Consider the following 18,411-nt stretch of genomic DNA (forward strand, 5'->3'; position numbering starts at 1 on the left):
TTAAATGGTCATATGGCCATCCTTTAGCTCAAATACACAATGGTCATGCACATTTTTAATCACAACAAGCAATTTAATACAATTCATTCAAACATCAAAGTGAAGCTCAAGGTACTTAGCCCTTATATACATTAGACATTAGAGTCACATGTGTACGAAATCACGAATCGAATTCAACACATTAGTTAGTACTCTCCTTAGCCGTATTTTCTAAGTCAATATAAAGCCTTAAACATGCTTACTTATGGCCGAACAACACATCAACCTATGTACTCATTCATGTGGCCGAATATGCATGTTGATGTTGAGGCCAATTACATATTTAATACCACACATAAATGGCATACATTTTACTAACTAATGCATTTCATATTGTAGCTCAATACGCATCTATCATTTACTTCATAACCGAAACATTATCCTAAGCAAATATACACCTTGAGATAGTATATATGTCATACCAATACATCATGTGCAAACATATATACATGTAGGTGCAAGGGCCGAATCTCAAGTTGATTATAACCAAATATAAACATATATCCAAAGCTCAAATCTTACCTACCATGCAATATGCATAAATCATACTTATGGATATACCATGGCCGAATACACCACAACACCATACCGTTTCAATTTTGGTCATGGTTAAACAAAGAACTTGATGTCTCACTCAAAAATGCTAAAAGAAAATCTAAGAGTCCTCAATCCATCATCACATGTATCATTATCAAGCTTCATTTTTAGCATGTAAATGACATCAACACCAAGCAAGAATGCTGCATCCATGGCCGAGTGTCATTTCCATCACCTAACAAGATTTAGACCATGGGCTAGGTAGAACTCAAGCTACCAACTAAAACATGCATGCATCTCATGGACAACATCAAACATACCTTAGTCTAACAAATCACCATAGCCGATTATTTCAAGCTCCTCCCCTTCCTTTCTTTCCTCTATTCGGCCAAGGATGAACCAAAGGACACACTTGTTTCCTTTCTTCCTTAGAATTTTCAGCCAAAAGAAGTGACAATTGATGAACACTTTTTTTTCTTCTTTCCCTCATCTCACGGCAATGGGAGAAACAATCACACCCATCTCTTTTTTTTTCCTTTTCATTATTCAATTCCCATGCTCATTATTTTATTTTTTCTTACATACACCATTGTCACAACATGTTTTATGACATGTTTTTGCCCATAATCCTTGTCATGGCGGCCACTAGCTATTAGGGGAAATTTGACATGCAAGTCCTCCTTTTGATTACATGCACTATTAGGTCCTTATAGATTAGCCTATCACATTTCAAAAGTGTCACACAAGTCCTAATAACTGAATTCACATGCAATCGACTAAGTCGAAGCTTGAAATTTTCACACATTCATAAATACATATTATAGACAATAAATATTACGCTCAAACATTTCGGTGACTTGGTTTAGTGGTCCCGAAACCACTTCCCGACAAGGGTCAATTTTGGGCTGTCACATTTATCATACAATTCAGATAATAATAACAAGATCCGTCTTAGGTTTTATTCCCCTTAGGTATTTAGGGGGTTAAGTTCATAATTATGAAAGAAAACGTCTCAAAAGAATAATGAATACAAAACATAAAGAAAACCCAAAACCCCTGAATGGAAATTGAAGGGAGATCTTTAGTCTTGACGATAAATCCTACTTTTGAGATGGATCAATCTGCTTCCCTTGAGTAATTCCTTGCCTCCTACTTTGTGTGTCTCTTCTAAGTGCCTCTTCCAGTGTTTAAATAGGCTTTAGAATGCCTAAGATCCCTCAAAAGTGTCCTTTTCCGAATAGGACTATACTTGGGCTCGGCAGGGACACGCTCGTGTGACACGCTCGTGTGCGATGACTCTAGCCCGTGGTCAAGGTTGTTGAATAGGCATGGGCGTATAGTCTACCTATGTAAGTCATGCTTTGATCATACCAAATGGACATGGCCGTGTGATACGCCCGTGTGAGGAAGTCCAGGCCATGTTGATTTCCCACGTGGGTCCATTTTCTCCATTTTCGGCTCGTTTCTCACTTTTTTTACTATCCTATACACACCTAAGTATAAATCATGAAATTAAAGAATTAGGAGCATCGAATTCACCAAATCTAAGGAGAAATCATCCATAAATGTGCTAAGCATGGGATAAAAATATGTATAAATTATGGTTTATCAAATACCCCCACACTTAAGCATTTGTTTGTCCTCAAGGAAAATCCTCAAATCAGAATCAAAATAAATTCTTCTCAATTTATAATCCCTATCAATAATATCTCAAAATAATCCATAAGTAATGATACCTTGAAAATTCAACTAAAAGTACATCAAAGTTTCAAACATTCCAAGTTGAGAATTTTATCATGAAAACATAGGTATCTCCCATCATCTAAGTAATCACCTTTGATCAAAATATCACAGAGTTTAACATCCTCACTAAAGATTCACTCAAATCACTCGAGCTGTTTAAGGACATCAAATAAAGCACTCATTAGTCAATATGAAAAGTTATTACCATAGGCTTGCATGAAAATCTAATTTCCACCACTATATATTGAGATGATACATCAATCAAAAAGGTCTTTAGAGGGTTGTAACGTGGCTTTGGTTAGGGGGTGTGGTCACAAGCTGAAAGAAAAAGGTTAGAATCGAGATTGAATTGAAGAAATCACCTAACTAGAAAAATAATTAATTATTAGTTGAATACAAGGGAGCTTCTTCTCAGAATATGTAATTAACACTCAAGCTCAAAAACGATGAATTACTACTAATATGTATGTAGGTATTTTTTTTAAGGCAAGTCAAATAACATAGAACTTAATTATTGCAACGAAGAATAAAACATAGCTAAGCCATTAATTCAAATCAAATCTCGACAAAAATAGGGATCAAATTAGGGGATTTCAACAACAATGGGTTATGGGTTAATATTGAGGGTAAATCAATTAATGGCTTGTTAGGCTCAAAGGGGATCACTAAGGGTTAATTATGAAGGTAGGCTTTTGTGGAGTGAGTGAGTTAAACCTAAGTGCCTTTATCATCTTGACATATCAAATCAAATGGTGTGGTCTTGACATGCATAATCAAGCAAGTTCTAGAATAACAAATCAATACTGGCACACTCATAATTAAAGTAAGCATGAAAGAAATAAAATATGCTCTAAAAGGCTCAAGATCTCACAAAAATTATGGCTTTTTGATGTTTAAACTTGTGAATTTCAACTCAAGATAATACCTAAACTTAGGGAAATAACCTAAAAGTTTTTAATTCTTCAAAAATCAACTTGTCATGCTTGATTCCCTTATGTCTTAAAGTTTAAACAATCAATGCATAAATGCCTATGTTTTAATTCAAGACATATCAATAAAAATCATAAATTAATTAAAATTCATTCTAATAGTGATATGAGTGATTCACGTGAGAATAAGACAAAATTCAGGGATTTCTAATGATTTCTAATGATGATATAAGAGACCCCCACACACTTAAGATGTACATTGTCCTCAATGTACAAAGATATATATATTGAAAAATATTGATTTATAATCATAAGATAGGGAGAGAAGTGAAACTTCTTGAATGATGAATGAACTCCTTGAATTGGAGTTATGGAGAATAATCGGCTAAGGCAATGATGAGAGTGGAGGAGGATACTCTGGTGGTGGTAGAGGTTAGGTTCCACAACCATAGTGTCCAGCGAAGAGGTTATCGTGGTGGTCGGGCAGGACTTGGCAGTCGTGGAGAACCTTTTCCAATGGAGTTGCAAGTTCCTAAGTAATACTGAGCTTTGGAGCTCCTTATAACTATGATAGAATGAGGAACTTTTTAGGAAATATAAAAAAACATAATTACTCGTATAGAAATAGTTGAATGAAAATTATAGAATCTCAAGATAAAATAGTATTAAAGGGAAATAAAAAGTAATTTCAAAATATAAAGATAAAAATAAAATAAATAGTATGTGTTTACAAAGAAATTGAGGCACACAGTCGTGGGGCATGCCCGTGTGCCCTCATTTCAACCCGTGCGTTTTGTGGTTTTTGAAATTGGGCGCACTGGTGCACACGGCCATGTTAGACGGTTGTGTCATTCTTCGTTCGCTTCTCCCACACCCGTATATGTAGGCACGTGCTCGTGTTATTTTGACAGGCTCGACCACGGTCGGTGGGCACGGTAGTGTCGCACGCTTGTGTTAATTTGGTAGGATTGCCCACTTCCATGTCGCATGGTCGTGGCAACTTATCAGATCTTGTGTTGAGAAAAAAATTTGCCCTATTTTCGCACGGCTGTGTGGCACGACCGTGTCTCCTCCCATGGTGTGAGCACGACCAAAGGCACGCTCGTGTCCCTATCTGTGTAGATTAGAAAACCTGTATTTCAAAGACTCAGTTAGTGAATAGATGTTAAATTTTTTTTTAAAGAAATCAATATTGTTAGTGCTTGAGTTGCCTCCCGAGAAGTGCTTATTTATAGTCTAAGCTCGACTCTACCTTGTGGGTATATTTAGGTAACTTCGTGGAGCCGTAGCTCCTTTTTATCATCTTTGAAATTCTCACCGTTATAAATTTTGAGATGATGTCTATTTACCTTAAAGTTCCTTGTGATGGATGACTTACCTCTACTGTGCCATATGGAAACACAGTTTGAACTACGAAACAACCTGACCATTGTGATTTAAGCTTTCCAGGAAACAATTTGAGCCTCGAGTTATAAAACAGGACAAGATCTCCAACTTCAAATTGCCTTCGTTGCTTCAAACGGGCGTCGTGGCGGAGCTTCATCACTTCCTTGTAGAGGCGTGAGTTTTCATATGCATTGGCTCACCACTCATCTAACATGTTCAACTGCATTAACCTGTTTTCTCCTGCAAGTTTGGGGTCAAGGTTTAGAAAATTTATAGCCCAGAATGCCTTGTGTTCTAACTTAAACGGTAGATGAAAACTTTTCCCATAAACAAGTCTGTAAGGTGATGTTCCTATGGGAGTCTTAAAAGCAGTTCTATAAGCCCATAAAGCATCATCTACTTTCATCGCCTAATCCTTCCTATTTAATTCTACTGTCTTTTCTAGAATAGGTTTAAGGTCTCGGTTCGCTACTTCGACTTGGCCACTAGTTTGAGGGTGATAAGGGATAGCTGTTCTGTGATGAACTCCGTATTTCTTAAGGGTCTTGTCAAATTAGACATTACAAAAATGAGTACCCCTATCACTGATAATTGCTCTAGGTGTACCAAATCGAGAGAAAAGGTTCTTAAGGAATCGTACTACTACTCTAGCATTATTAGTAGGTAAAGCTTAGGCTTCAACCCATTTGGACATAAAATCAACAGCTACTAAGATGTATCTATTCCTGAATGAACTAGGGAATGGACCTATGAAGCCGATACCCCAAACGTCAAATATTTCACATGAGAGCATATATTTCTGAGGCATTTCATCATGTTTAGATATATTAGCTGTCCTTTGACATTTGTCACAAGAAGTAACATACCTGTTGGCGTCTTTGAATAGAGTGGGCCAATAAAAACCTGATTCGAGGACTTTATGTGCAGTCTTATTTCCACCATAATGTCCTCCAGTCGGTCCTGAGTGATTTTCAATGCTTCTGTTCTTGTAATGCATCTCTTAATGATTTGATCTACACATTTATGAAAAAGAAAATGGTCTTCCCAGAAGTAGTTTTTCACATTAGTGAAGAATCACTTTTTTTTGCTGATGTATCAACTCTTTTGGGATAACGTTAGCGGCTAAAAAATTTGCAATATCTGTAAACCAAGGTACCTCAGAATCAAATACAACAAAAAATTGTTCTTCAGGGAATGAATCATTTATTTCAATGTCATCTGGCTCTTTGGTACTTGAGTTTTCAAGCCTGGAGAGATGGTCAGCTGTGAGATTTTTAGCTTCTTTCTTATCCTTAATCTCCAAGTCAAATTCTTGCAATAATAAGATCCATTGAATGAGTCGAGGTTTTGCATCATTTTTAGTCAAAAGGTGGCGAAGAGTGGAATGGTCAGTATAAACGACAACTTTAGACAATATTAAATATGACCTGAATTTATCGAATGTAAAAACCACACCTAGCAACTCTTTCTCCGTGGTGGTGTAGTTTTCTTGTGCGGCTGTCAAAGTTCTACTAGCATAATAGATAGGTTGAAAATGTTTATCTCTTCGCTATCCCAAAACTGCACCTACCGTAAAATCACTCGCATCGCACATTAGTCCAAAAGGTAAATTCCAATCAGGTGCAATTATAATTGGAGCTTTAGTCAGTTTATCCTTTAAAGTATTAAATGCTTCTGAACACTCCTGATCAAAATTAAAAGGCACATCTGTTTCTAGTAATTTAGTCAAAGGCTTAGCTATTTTAGAAAAGTCTTTAATAAATATTCTATAAAACCCAGCATGTCCAAAAAAGCTTCTAATAGCCTTAACCGAATTAAGGGGAGGTAGTTTTTCAATGGTTTCAATTTTAGATTTATCAACCTCAATCCCTCTACTAGAAATTTTATGTCCCAACACAATACATTCTTGAACCATAAAGTGACATTTTTCCTAGTTAAGCACAAGGTTTGTTTCCTCACATCTTCTTAACACTTGTTTTAAGTTTTTGAGTTAAAGATGGAAAGAGTTACTGAAAACCGAGAAATCATCCATAAATACCTCCATGACGTCTTCTACTAGTCTATCAAAAATGGCCATCATGTAGCACTGAAAAGTAGTAGGAGCATTACATAATCCAAAAGGCATTCAACGATAAGCAAATGTACCATATGGACATGTAAATGTCTTTTTTTCTTGATCTTCAGGAGTTATTGGGATTTGGAAATAGCCAAAGAGTCTGTCTGAAAAGAAGTAGTACATGTGCCCTGACAATCTTTCTAATATTTGGCCAATGAATGGAAGGGGGAAGTGATCTTTTCTCGTGGCATCATTTAGCTTTCTATAATCAATGCACGCTTTCCAATGTGTAACTGTTCTTGCTGGGATTAATTCATTCTTCTCATTGGCTATAACAATCATGCCTCCCTTCTTAGGAACAACCTGCACTAGACTCACTCAAGAACTGTCAGAAATAGGATAAATAATTCCAGCATCTAAGAGTTTAATTACCTCAGCTTTAATAACTTCCTTCATATTGGGGTTCAGTCCTCTTTGTGCTTGCATGCATGGTTTATATTCATCTTCTATTAAAATTTTGTGGGTGCAAAAAGAAGGGCTGTTCCCTTTAATGTCAGAAATTTTCCAAGCTATAGCCCTTTTATGCTCTCTTAATACTTGGAGTAATTCCTCTTTCTCCTTGGATTGCAAGTTAGATGCAATAATTACCGGTAATGTAGAATTATTTCCAAGGAATGCATATTCCAAGTGATTCGGCAATTGTTTAAGTTCTAGTTTGGGAGGTTATTCAATAGAGGGTTTTTACTTAAGTTCATCTTTTACCTTAATTCCCTCATATTCTGCAAGTTTTAGGGAGGTTTCATTAGAGTTTAGTTCGGTTCCTATCTCAGAATCACCATCCACCCCCTCTCCTTGTGTACGATTTCCTAAAAAGAATCTTGAGTAGCATGATCAATAGAGTCGATAAAATAACATGAGTCATCCTGTTCCCTAAAAAATCTCATGGCATCATAAATTTTAAAAATAATCTCTTCGTCACCTACTCTAAGTACCAATTTACCATCACCCACATCAAGTACAGCCCTAGCAGTGGCTAAAAATGGTCGACCTAAGATTAAAGGCACCTCGACATCTTCATCCATGTCAAGCACAACGAAATCAACAGAGAATATAAATTTATCTACTTTTACAAGTACGTACTGTATAATTACCCTAGGATATTTAACAGATCTATCAGCTAATTGAGTACTCGTCCTAGTGGGTTTAGGTTCCCCAAGATCAAGTTGTTTAAACATTTTATATGGCATCAAATTAATGCTGGCGCCTAAACCAGCTAGTGCATTATCAACATTCAAACTACCAATTAAACAGGGAATAGTAAAACTTCCTGGATATTTTAGTTTGGTTGGCAGTTTATTTTGGAGTATGGCTAAGCACTCCTCATTAAGTTCCACTGTAGATAAGTCTTCAAACTTCCTTTTGTTTGTTAGAAGCTCCTTTAAAAATTTTGCATATGTAGGCATCTATGATATAGCATCCAAGCGATTTTTCTTCAACTTTACTAGGTATGGAATTGGTGGTTTATATTCTTTTGGCATTAGATTGTCATTGTTTTCGGGTTCGACCTCCTTTCTATCAGCTTCTTGTGGTGGCTTCTTTTCAGATTTAGCTAACACTTTCCCACTCCTTAGTGTAACTGCTTTCACGTGCTCTTTTGGGTTGGGTTCAGTGTTACTAGGTAGACTTCCTGGTGGTTTTTCAGAAATTAGTTTGGCGAGCTGTCCTATCTGAGTTTCGAGCCCTTGGATCGACGCTTGTTGATTCTTAAGTGCTGTCTCGGTATTCTAAAAATGAGTTTCTAACACGAAGATGAATTTTGTTAACATCTCCTCAAGGTTTGGCTTTTTCTCTTGTTGGTAGGGTGGCTGTTGGAAGCCTGGAGGTGGTGGTGGGTTCTGATTCCCTTGGCCCCCATGAGAAATTTGGGTGGTTCCTCCAACCTGCATTGTAAGTATTACTATAAGGATTTTTTTGAGATCGAGGATTATTACTCATGTAATTTAACTGCTCATTCTCCATGTTGTGGCCATAGGATGGGTATTCTAAATTGCTTGATCCACCTCCACTTGCTTCGCATTGCATTATTGGGTGAACCTGTGAAGAACCAAGAAAACCGTTAATTTTTTTATTCAAAAGTTCAACCTAATTAGAGAGCATGGTGACCGAATCGACGTTAAAACCGCCGACTATTTTCACTGGTTTTGTTCTCATGACTTGCCACTGATAATTATTCAGTGACATCTCTTCTATAAATTCATAAGCATCCTCAGGTGTCTTATTATTGATAGTTCCTCCAGCAGCTGCGTCAATAATCTATCTAGTCGAAGGATTCTGGCCATTGTGAAACATTTGAACCTGTAGCCAGAGTGGTAACCCATGGTGAGGGCATCTTCTTAAAAGGTCCTTATATATCTCCCATGCATCATAGAGTGTTTCTAAATCCATCTACACAAAAGAAGAGATATCATTATGTAATTTGGCTATTTTAGTCGGCAAAAAATATTTTAATAAAAAATTTTCGGTCGTTTGTTCCCAAGTAGTGATTGACCCTTGTGGTAACGAGTTCAACCACTGTTTAGCTTTGTTCCTCAATGAAAAAAGGAATAACTGAAGGCTAATGGCATCATCGGAAATGCCATTGATTTTAAAAGTGTCGTAAAACTCTAAGAAATTCTCCAAATGAGCATTTGGGTCCTCGTCCCGCAAACCATTAAACTGAACAAGCTGTTGGATCATTTGAATGGTGTTAGGTTTCAGTTCAAAATTATTTGCAGCAACAGCAGGCCTAACTATGCTCTATTCAGTTCCTCTTAAAGAAGGTTTAGCATAATCATACATAGTACGTAGAGCAGGATTCTAATTAGTAACAATCGCAGGAGGTAGCGGATTTTTCTGGTTTTTAGCCATCTCCTCGGTTGTGGTGTGAATATCGTCCTCTTGCTCTTCCTCTGTGTATCTTAAGCTTTGCCTTATTCCTCTTCGGTTTTTACGAACTGTGTGATCGATCTCACTATCAAACAGTAATGGTCCCGACGGGTTTCTTCTAGTCATACATTATAAAAACCTGCCATGAGCGAATAAAAGAAAAATTAGAAAAGAAAATAAAAATTTAAATTGCATATAAAGTAAAATGGCTAAAGTAATAAAAATTGAGTGTTCCTAATATCTTAGTTCCCCGACAACAGCGCAAAAAAATTGATACGTGATATTCGTGACAGGTTTTAAAAATTTATAATTAATTGTCTTGAAACTAACTATTATCACGATGAGGGCAAGTGTACCTATCGAACAGTAGTATAGCTTTAGCAAGACCGGATTGTCGAACCCAAAGGAACCAAGAGTACTAGTAATTACTTTCTTTTTATTATCTAGCCTAAAAATTAAGGGATTTGTTTATCTAAACTACTTAACTAAACTAAGAGTGCACAGAGGGAAAATTGGGAAAAAGCTTTTAGGAAAATTCGATTGATTAAGACAATACCCAAGGAAAAATCCTTCTAGACTTCACTTGTTATTTGACTCTAAATTAGACAATTTATTCATTTGACTTGATCCGTAGAAATCCCTAAGTTATATTATTATCTCTCTCGAGACTAATAACGTCTAACCCTAGGTTGATTAATTGAAATCTCTTTCTAATTAACACCTAGTGTTGCATTAACTCGATTTATGGACTCCCTTATTAGGTTTCTGATCACGTTATTTCATGATAGGTTTTAAATATTTATAATTACTCATTCTTAAACTAACTATTATCGCGATGTAGGCAAGTGTACCTATCGAACAGTAGTATAGTTTTAGCAAGACCGGATTGTCGAACCCAAAGGAACTAAAAGTACTAGTAATGATTGTCTTTTTATTATCTAGCCTAAGAATAATGGGGTTTTGTTTTTAACTAACTAATTATCTAAACTAAGAACTCACAGAAAATAGAATTGGGGAATTGCTTTTGGGAAAATCGATTGAATGAAGACAACACCTAAGGAAAAATCCACCTAGACTTTACTTGTTATTCTGGCTCCGAATCGGACGATTTATTCATTCAACTTGTTCTGTAGAGATCCCTAAGTTATGTTATTATCCCTATTCAAGACTAATAACATTTAATCCCTAGATTGAATAACCGAGACTTTTCTCTAATTAACACTCTAGGGTTGCATTAACTCGATCTATGGATCCCCTTATTAGGTTTCACCCTAATACGACAAAATCTTGTCACCCTATGTCTAGGAGGGCAATCAAATTCGCTTAAACATGATAAATGTACTCTTGGACAGGGTCTATTCCTCCTCTGAATAAGAGCTTATCTTGAATCAGTATCCTGGGATATCAAAACAAGAATTAAGAACACATAATTAAGAACAAGTTAAATATTTATCATACAATTTAGAAAATAATAACAAGATTCATCTTAGGTTTCATTCCCCTTAGGTATTTAGGGGATTTAGTTCATAACTCAATAAGAAAACATCTCAGAAAAATAAAGAATACAAAACATAAAGAAAACCCAAAACTCCTGAAGGGGAATTAAGGAGAGATCTTCAGTCTTGATGATAAATCCGGCTTCTGAGATGAATCAATCGGCTTCCTTGGAGTAATTCCTTACCCCCTATTCCGTGTCTCCCGTTTGCTCCTCTTCTAGGGTGTATTTATAGGGTGTATTTATAGACTTGGGCTCGACAGGGACACGCCTGGCATACGCCCGTGTTCGATTACTTTAGGCCGTGTTTAAGCCTGCCAAATTGACACGGCCGTGTGGTCTGCCCGTGTGAGGAGGTCCAGGTCGTGTTGATTTCACACTTTGGCCCATTTTCTCCGTTTTTGGCCCGTTTCTCGTTCCTTTCGCTCTCCTATGCTCTTCTAAGTATAAAACATGAAATTAAAGATTAGGAGCATCGAATTCACCAATTCTAATGAGAAATCATCCATAAAATGCATTAAACATTGGGTAAAAATATGTACAATTTACGGTTTATTAGTTTCACCCTAATCTGACAAAATCTTGTCACCCTATCTCTAGGCTTGCAATCAACTCCGCTTAATTACGACAAATTTACTCTTAGACAGGGAATTTTCCTCCTTTGAATAAGAGCAATAACTTGAATCAATATCCTAGAATATTAAAACAAGAATTAAGAACACATAATTAAGAACAAGTCAAATATTTATCATACAATTCAGATAATAATAACAAGATACGTCTTAGGTTTCATTCCCCTTAGGTATTTAGGGGGTTTAGTTCATAATTATGAAAGAAAACATCTTAGAAGAATAATGAATACAAATCATAAAGAAAACCTAAAACCCCTGAATGGAAATTGAAGGGAGATCTTCAGTCTTGATGATGAATCCAGCTTCTGAGATGGATCAATTGACTTCCCTTGAGTAATTCCTTGCCTCCTACTCCGTGTGTATCTTCTAAGTGCCTCCTCTGGTGTTTAAATAGGCTTTAGAATGCCTAACAGCCCTCAAAAGTGTCCTTTTCTGAATAGGACTATACTTGGGCTGGGCAGGGACACGCCCGTGTGACACGCCCGTGTGAAACACTTGTGTGCGATTACTCTAGCCCGTTGTCAAGGCTGTTGAATAGGCACGGGCGTGTAGTCTACCCGTGTAAGTCGTGCTTCGATCCTGCCAAATGGACATGGCCATGTGATATGTGATATCCTGAATTAGGGCCTAATTGGAATAGTGGTTTTGGGACCACAAATCTGAGATAAAAATAATTATTTTATAATTATTTTGAGGTCTATGATATGATTGCATGATTGTGTGAAAATTTCGTGAAGAAATTCTATGCATAAAAGAAATTCTATGCATAAAGTGCTTAATTTGAAAATTGGGACTAAATTGAATAAGTTGCAAAACTTGCATTCTAGAAGTTTCTAGTATGAAATTGCTTTGAAATATTAATTACGAGGTCTTAAATAGAATTTGACCAATTTCTAAATTTATGGACAAAGATTGGACATGGATGGAATTTTTGAAAGTTTAGTAAGGAAGGGCATTTTGGTCATTTGGATATTAAATGAAATAAAATGGGAAAAATAACAAAAAAAATGATCATCTTCTCCATAAGTTGCTGCTGAATTTTTCTCTCCACCATAGCTAGGGTTTCAACACTTTTAAGCGTTGATTGTAAGTGATTTCTATGCCCGTTTTTAATGTTCTTTACATTTTGATATCCTCGTAGCTTCGGTTTACTGCTTCTACCAATATTTTGAGCTAGGGTTTATATTTAAAATTTACCCATGAATGATATGCATGAATTTTGATGTTTTATGGTAGAATATGAAGCTTGAGATTGTGTTAAACAACTTTTGCTAAGTGATTTTACGTAAAAACGACTAAAATGACATAATCGGTAAAAATACCTAATGTTCATAAGTACATGTTAGAGTGAGAATTGGATGTTGCTGTAGAAGGGAAAAATGATCAGCATATCATAAAACATAAGAAAATAGGATGAAGTTTAATTTATGAGATTTGAGGCAAAAGTGTAAATATGTGAAAGTTTAGGGGCAAATTTGTAATTTTGCCAAAATATGCTTTTGGGTTGATTTGAATAATATGAGTCCTAATTAGGCTATATTTGAAATGATAGAGCAAGGAAAATCAAAATTCAGGCTAAAATCGGCAAAATACCAAGTTGTGGACAAAATGGTAAAAATGACCATTTTCGCATACGAGGTAAGTTCAGGTGTAAATGTAGTAACATAAGTGTCATTTTAAGTAATTTAATGTTATTTTTATGATATGATATTTATTATCATGAAATATTATGCTTTGTGAATTAGTATTTGGTAATATGTAAATTGTGTGAACAACTTGATAAGTATGAGATGCTAGCAATTATCGGTTTCTATATTTCGAAGAAGACGATTAAAATGTGTAATTGAGAAGAATCTCTTTTGAACCTTGGGAATAGATTAGGGTACAAGTGACATGTCACTAGGATGGTTGAGTTCCAAACTCGTTGAGTGGAGTCCGAGTTCGTGAGATGTAACTAGGCATCCGAGCTCGTTGGGTTGAGTCCGAGTTCACTTATGGATGCAAACGCCCAAGCTCGTTGAGTTGAGTTTGAGTTCACTTATGGATGTGAACGCCCAAGTTCATTGAGTTGAGTCTGAGTTCACTTATGGGCGGGTTACATGGTAGCTTGGCTACATATGTGGCACTTATGTGCAAACTTTCCATGTATCCGAGTTATATTTCGATGTGTCCAACGGGTAAAATTATAGTGAAATGGAAGAATAATCAAGATGCAAGTGACGTATTGGTAATTGTTGTGGAATGGGCACTTTGGACAGGTATGTACTTAACCCTCGGGTTGAGACTTGATACGACAACAATAATGTAGTAAGACGATGAATGATGAATAGAAATGTGATATATGTTTTGGTGATATTATGCTAATGTTGGTTGGTATAATTGCTTTGTTAAGTTATTTGTTATTTGCATGTGAACTTACTAAGCATTTATGCTTACTCCTTCCCTTCCTTTCCTTGTAGTTTTGACAAGCCGGTTTGGAGATCAAGACGGTCGGAGGCACGCTCACACTATCAACGGACCATCTCGGTATGGTGGCTTGCATATTTTGGGAATATGACATGTATAGCATTAAAATCCTTTTGTGTATATAATCTTATGATATAGCTCATGGATGGCATGGAAATGTTTTAGAATGATTAGCTATTGGAGTGGCTAATCGAGATTATATTTGATAACACGTATGCTTTATGTGCTAACAAATCTATGGAAATCCATAAAATGGTGAAATTGGCTATAAAATAGAATCACACAGCAGTAGTGACGTGAATTTGAAAAATCACTAAAAATAAAATATAATTAGATGATGAATAAAATATGTAATTGAAGCTTAATGAATCTATTTTCATGTGGAAGAAACAAAATAGGTAAAAAGTTGTATTTTATGAGATATTTACATTTTAGTGAAACAGGGTTAGAGCAATTGCTGGATTCCCTATTCTGACTTTATAAATTCACCATAAATTGTGTAAAAGTAATTGGGACTCACATTTTATATGTATGGATTCCTTATTAAGTCTAGTTTTATTAGAAACAAACGTCATAGTCATTGAAACTCTGTACAGGGAGATATCTGATTCGTAGTGTACAAGGGTTAGAGTAGCTGAACCTTGAAATAGGGGAGACTTTAACTAATAAACTGTACTAGTTGGCCCAACAAAAAATTATAGAAAAAAATTTAGTAGATAGATATATGAGTATAGTTTCAGGAAAAAATTACGGATCTTAATTTCGAGTTTCGAAACTCGAGATTTGAATTTTTAAGTGACTGTGATGCAGTTAGCCAACTTGTCGGATATTTTAAAAATAAATTGTTTGAGCTGTTTAATTAATGAATTAAGTCCATTAACACCTCGTGCTTGACTCTGGCGATGGTCTCGGGTACGGGGGCATTACATGATACGCCCGTGTGAGGAAGTCCAGGCCGTGTTGATTTCCCACGTGGGTCCATTTTCTCCATTTTCTCCATTTTCGGCCCGTTTTTCGCTCCTTTTACTCTCTTATGCTCACCTAAGTATAAAACGTGAAATTAAAGAATTAGGAGCATCGAATCCACCAAATCTAAGGATAAATCATCCATAAATGTGCTAAGCATGGGATAAAAATATATATAAATTACGGTTTATCAACATGCTTGCCTAACGGGTTAGACACTTTTACTACAAATTCTGTAGGTTTAACTAACATATTCATATTGGGTACCAATTTCATGCAATCATAAGAATGGTTAGACCCCAGATCAATTAAAGCAACAATAGAAATATCATGAAGAGAAAAAGTACTCGTAATCACATTTGGTGAAGATGCCTCTTCGCGAACGCGAATGGCATAAGTCATTGCAGGCGCTTCGCCCTTAGACCTCACATCTGTATCACTAGGAGTACCTCTACTACTAGCCCCACTACCCGGGTTCTTCTGTGGTCTACCCCTCGAATGAGCACTATTCGCCCTCATATCTTGCTTTTTCTCTTTGTTATCTAATTTCAGGTAGTTCCGGATGAAGTGGTCTAGTGATCCACATTTGAAGCAGCCCCTCTCATTCCCTCGGCACTCGCTGAAATGACGCCTAGCCTATTTGGCTGAGCACTACCAATACTGGCGATAGAAGTGGTTTGAGCTTTAGACGTCGTGTGCTGCTTGTTCTTGCTCTTGCTCGAGAACCCCACTAACGTGTTTGATCGGGTAGGAAACTCTCTCGATCTCTTACATGAGGCCTGTTGTGATTTCCCCTCTATCTTTTCCTTGAGTTTCGAGACTCGATGTCAACTTTTCTCTTCTATTTGGCCAATTCCTCGGCCTTACATGCTCTCTCCACGAGCACCACAAATTCCCTCAATTCTAAGATGCCAACTAATAGACAGATATCTTCGTTCAGACCATCTTCAAACCTCTTGCACATGATGGATTCTGTAGATAAGTACTCCCGTGCATATTTGCTGAGTCTCACAAACTCACGCTCGTACTCTGTCACTGTTCTACGGCCTTGCTTCAGCTCTAAAAATTCTTTCCTTTTCTAGTCTATAATCCTTTGGCTAATATACTTCTTTTGGAACTCTTCCAGGAAGAATTCCCAAGTTATTCTCTCTCTCGGTGCAACAGACACGAGAGTATTCCGCCATTGGTAGGCTGAGTCTCGTAAGAGTGACACTACATATTTCACACACTTCTCAGGTGTGCACGATAGTTCATAAAATAACCTAATGGTATTTTCCAACTAGAGCTCTGCTCTTTCTGGGTCATCATCAATATTAGCCCAAAATTCTTCGGCCCCTTGCTTTCGTATTTTATCTACGGGGGTTTCTCCCTCCTAGCCATATCCACTCCTTGCGGAGTTATAGGGCATACTGAAGAATCAGAAGAGGTGGGGGAGGTGGAGTTTTTGGATTCGCACGAACAAACTCCGTGTACCAAGCGTCCATCATATGGAGGTAAGCCTCTCTAGCCCCTCCGCCTTGACTCATTGTCATGGGCCCACCATCTATTGGCACAGTCCCTTCAGCAGGAGCCGGCGCATTACTTTCCACGTCATTAGATGTAGCTACGTCAGGATCCATTTACTATATATAAAAAAAGCGCAATTTATCTCGACAGAAGTCGTCACACTATCAATATACAATTATGGCATGTATAGCTAGACTCGTACTCACGCTAGGTTAGTCTTAGAATTGACTAAACCATATCTCTGATACCACTAAATGTAACACCCTATACTGTGCCCTACGTCGGGACAAAATACGAGGCGTTACTAAACTTAAACACATGCATTCAAACGTTTCTAAATCACCAAAACTTGATCAAATTTAAAACATTTTCGAACTTTGTTTTAACTCCTTAATATGGGTCTACGAGGCCTCAAACATTCATTAAAAGCCATTCAAAACCAACTCAGGTCCTTAAACCGACTTAATAAAGATGACCCTTGAATCAGGGTACACGCCTGTGTGGAAGGGCAACATGCCCGTGTGGTTATTATGACTTGGCCGTGTTGATAGTCTGTGTGGTTCACACAGCTTAAGCACAAGAGGACACGGCCGTGCCCTGAGCCTGTGTGAATTAAATTCTAAATTCGAACCTACATGGGTTTTTACATGGCCTGACACATGCCTGTGTCTATAGCTTGTGTCCCTCACACGGCCATGACACGTCCGTGGCCAGATACTGTGTCCTCTACACGACTGAGACACACGGCCGTGTCTTTGTCCGTGTGTTTACTACCATGCATTCTAACTTGAAAATTTTACGTACAGGGGACACACGGTTGAACAACATGCCTGTGGGGCTGACCGTGTGTCACACACAACCTATATACACATCGTTGTGTCTACCCATATGGACAATATAAGGCTATCTACCAAGCCTTTGCTACCCTCAAGCACAATCTAACATCAACCAACAAATCGAAGTCTAACTGAATATGATTTCTCAACCAAACAACCCTAGCTACAGCTTATATACATTTCTTAAATGCAACCATGCCAACAATTTCACATTCATGAATGACTATCTTGCATTCATATATAAACTTTCAATATTAGCCATTTTCCATGGCCTTATACAAAATGAATAAAATGCTAAAGTAAGCCAACACATTTGGCCTATTAACAATGACACAAAACTCAAAAGTCAGGGTCCTATACATGCCATAATCAAAATAAAAGATCTAACTATACCAAGTTCTTCGGATGATATCGTGTCTCTGGCTTCTCTGACGCAGACAATGATCTTCAAGCTACTTTGGCGACACAATAAGAAAATGGAAAGGAAATGGGGTAAACATAGAGCTTAGTAAGTTGCATGAAAATAAACAACAACTATTTATCATAAGGCAATATGCTCATAACCTTCCATAGTTTATTCATGAATACCATAAATAAACATAAGTACAACTTACTCATCACCATTCAATACAACTCATATTGCATACATTGAGCCCATATCTCATACATTTCAATTAGGTACTTGTACCACTCATCACATGATCATAACTTTTCTCATTTCGATATAAATCATAAACCTCTTGTTGAACCATTTGGAATACTACCAGATACTCAATAGCCCTAACATGGGTTAAGATGCCAACGCCATGTCCCAGACATGGTCTTACACTGGCTTTCATATAGCGAGTCCGATGCCATGTCCCAGACAGGTTTTAACTGGCTCTCATCTATCGGT

General features: G+C 37.0%; 1 non-coding gene across 1 annotated transcript; it reads left to right on the plus strand.

Moving 5' to 3' along the window:
* The first annotated feature begins 9,061 nt into the window (after positions 1–9,061).
* Positions 9,062–9,167, plus strand: LOC128294952 (small nucleolar RNA R71). Its single transcript, XR_008285259.1, has one exon. It is a non-coding gene; the product is annotated as a small nucleolar RNA R71 (small nucleolar RNA).
* The last annotated feature ends 9,244 nt before the right edge of the window (positions 9,168–18,411 follow it).

This window comes from Gossypium arboreum, chromosome 6, assembly GCF_025698485.1.
Source record: "Gossypium arboreum isolate Shixiya-1 chromosome 6, ASM2569848v2, whole genome shotgun sequence".
NCBI lineage: Eukaryota > Viridiplantae > Streptophyta > Magnoliopsida > Malvales > Malvaceae > Gossypium > Gossypium arboreum.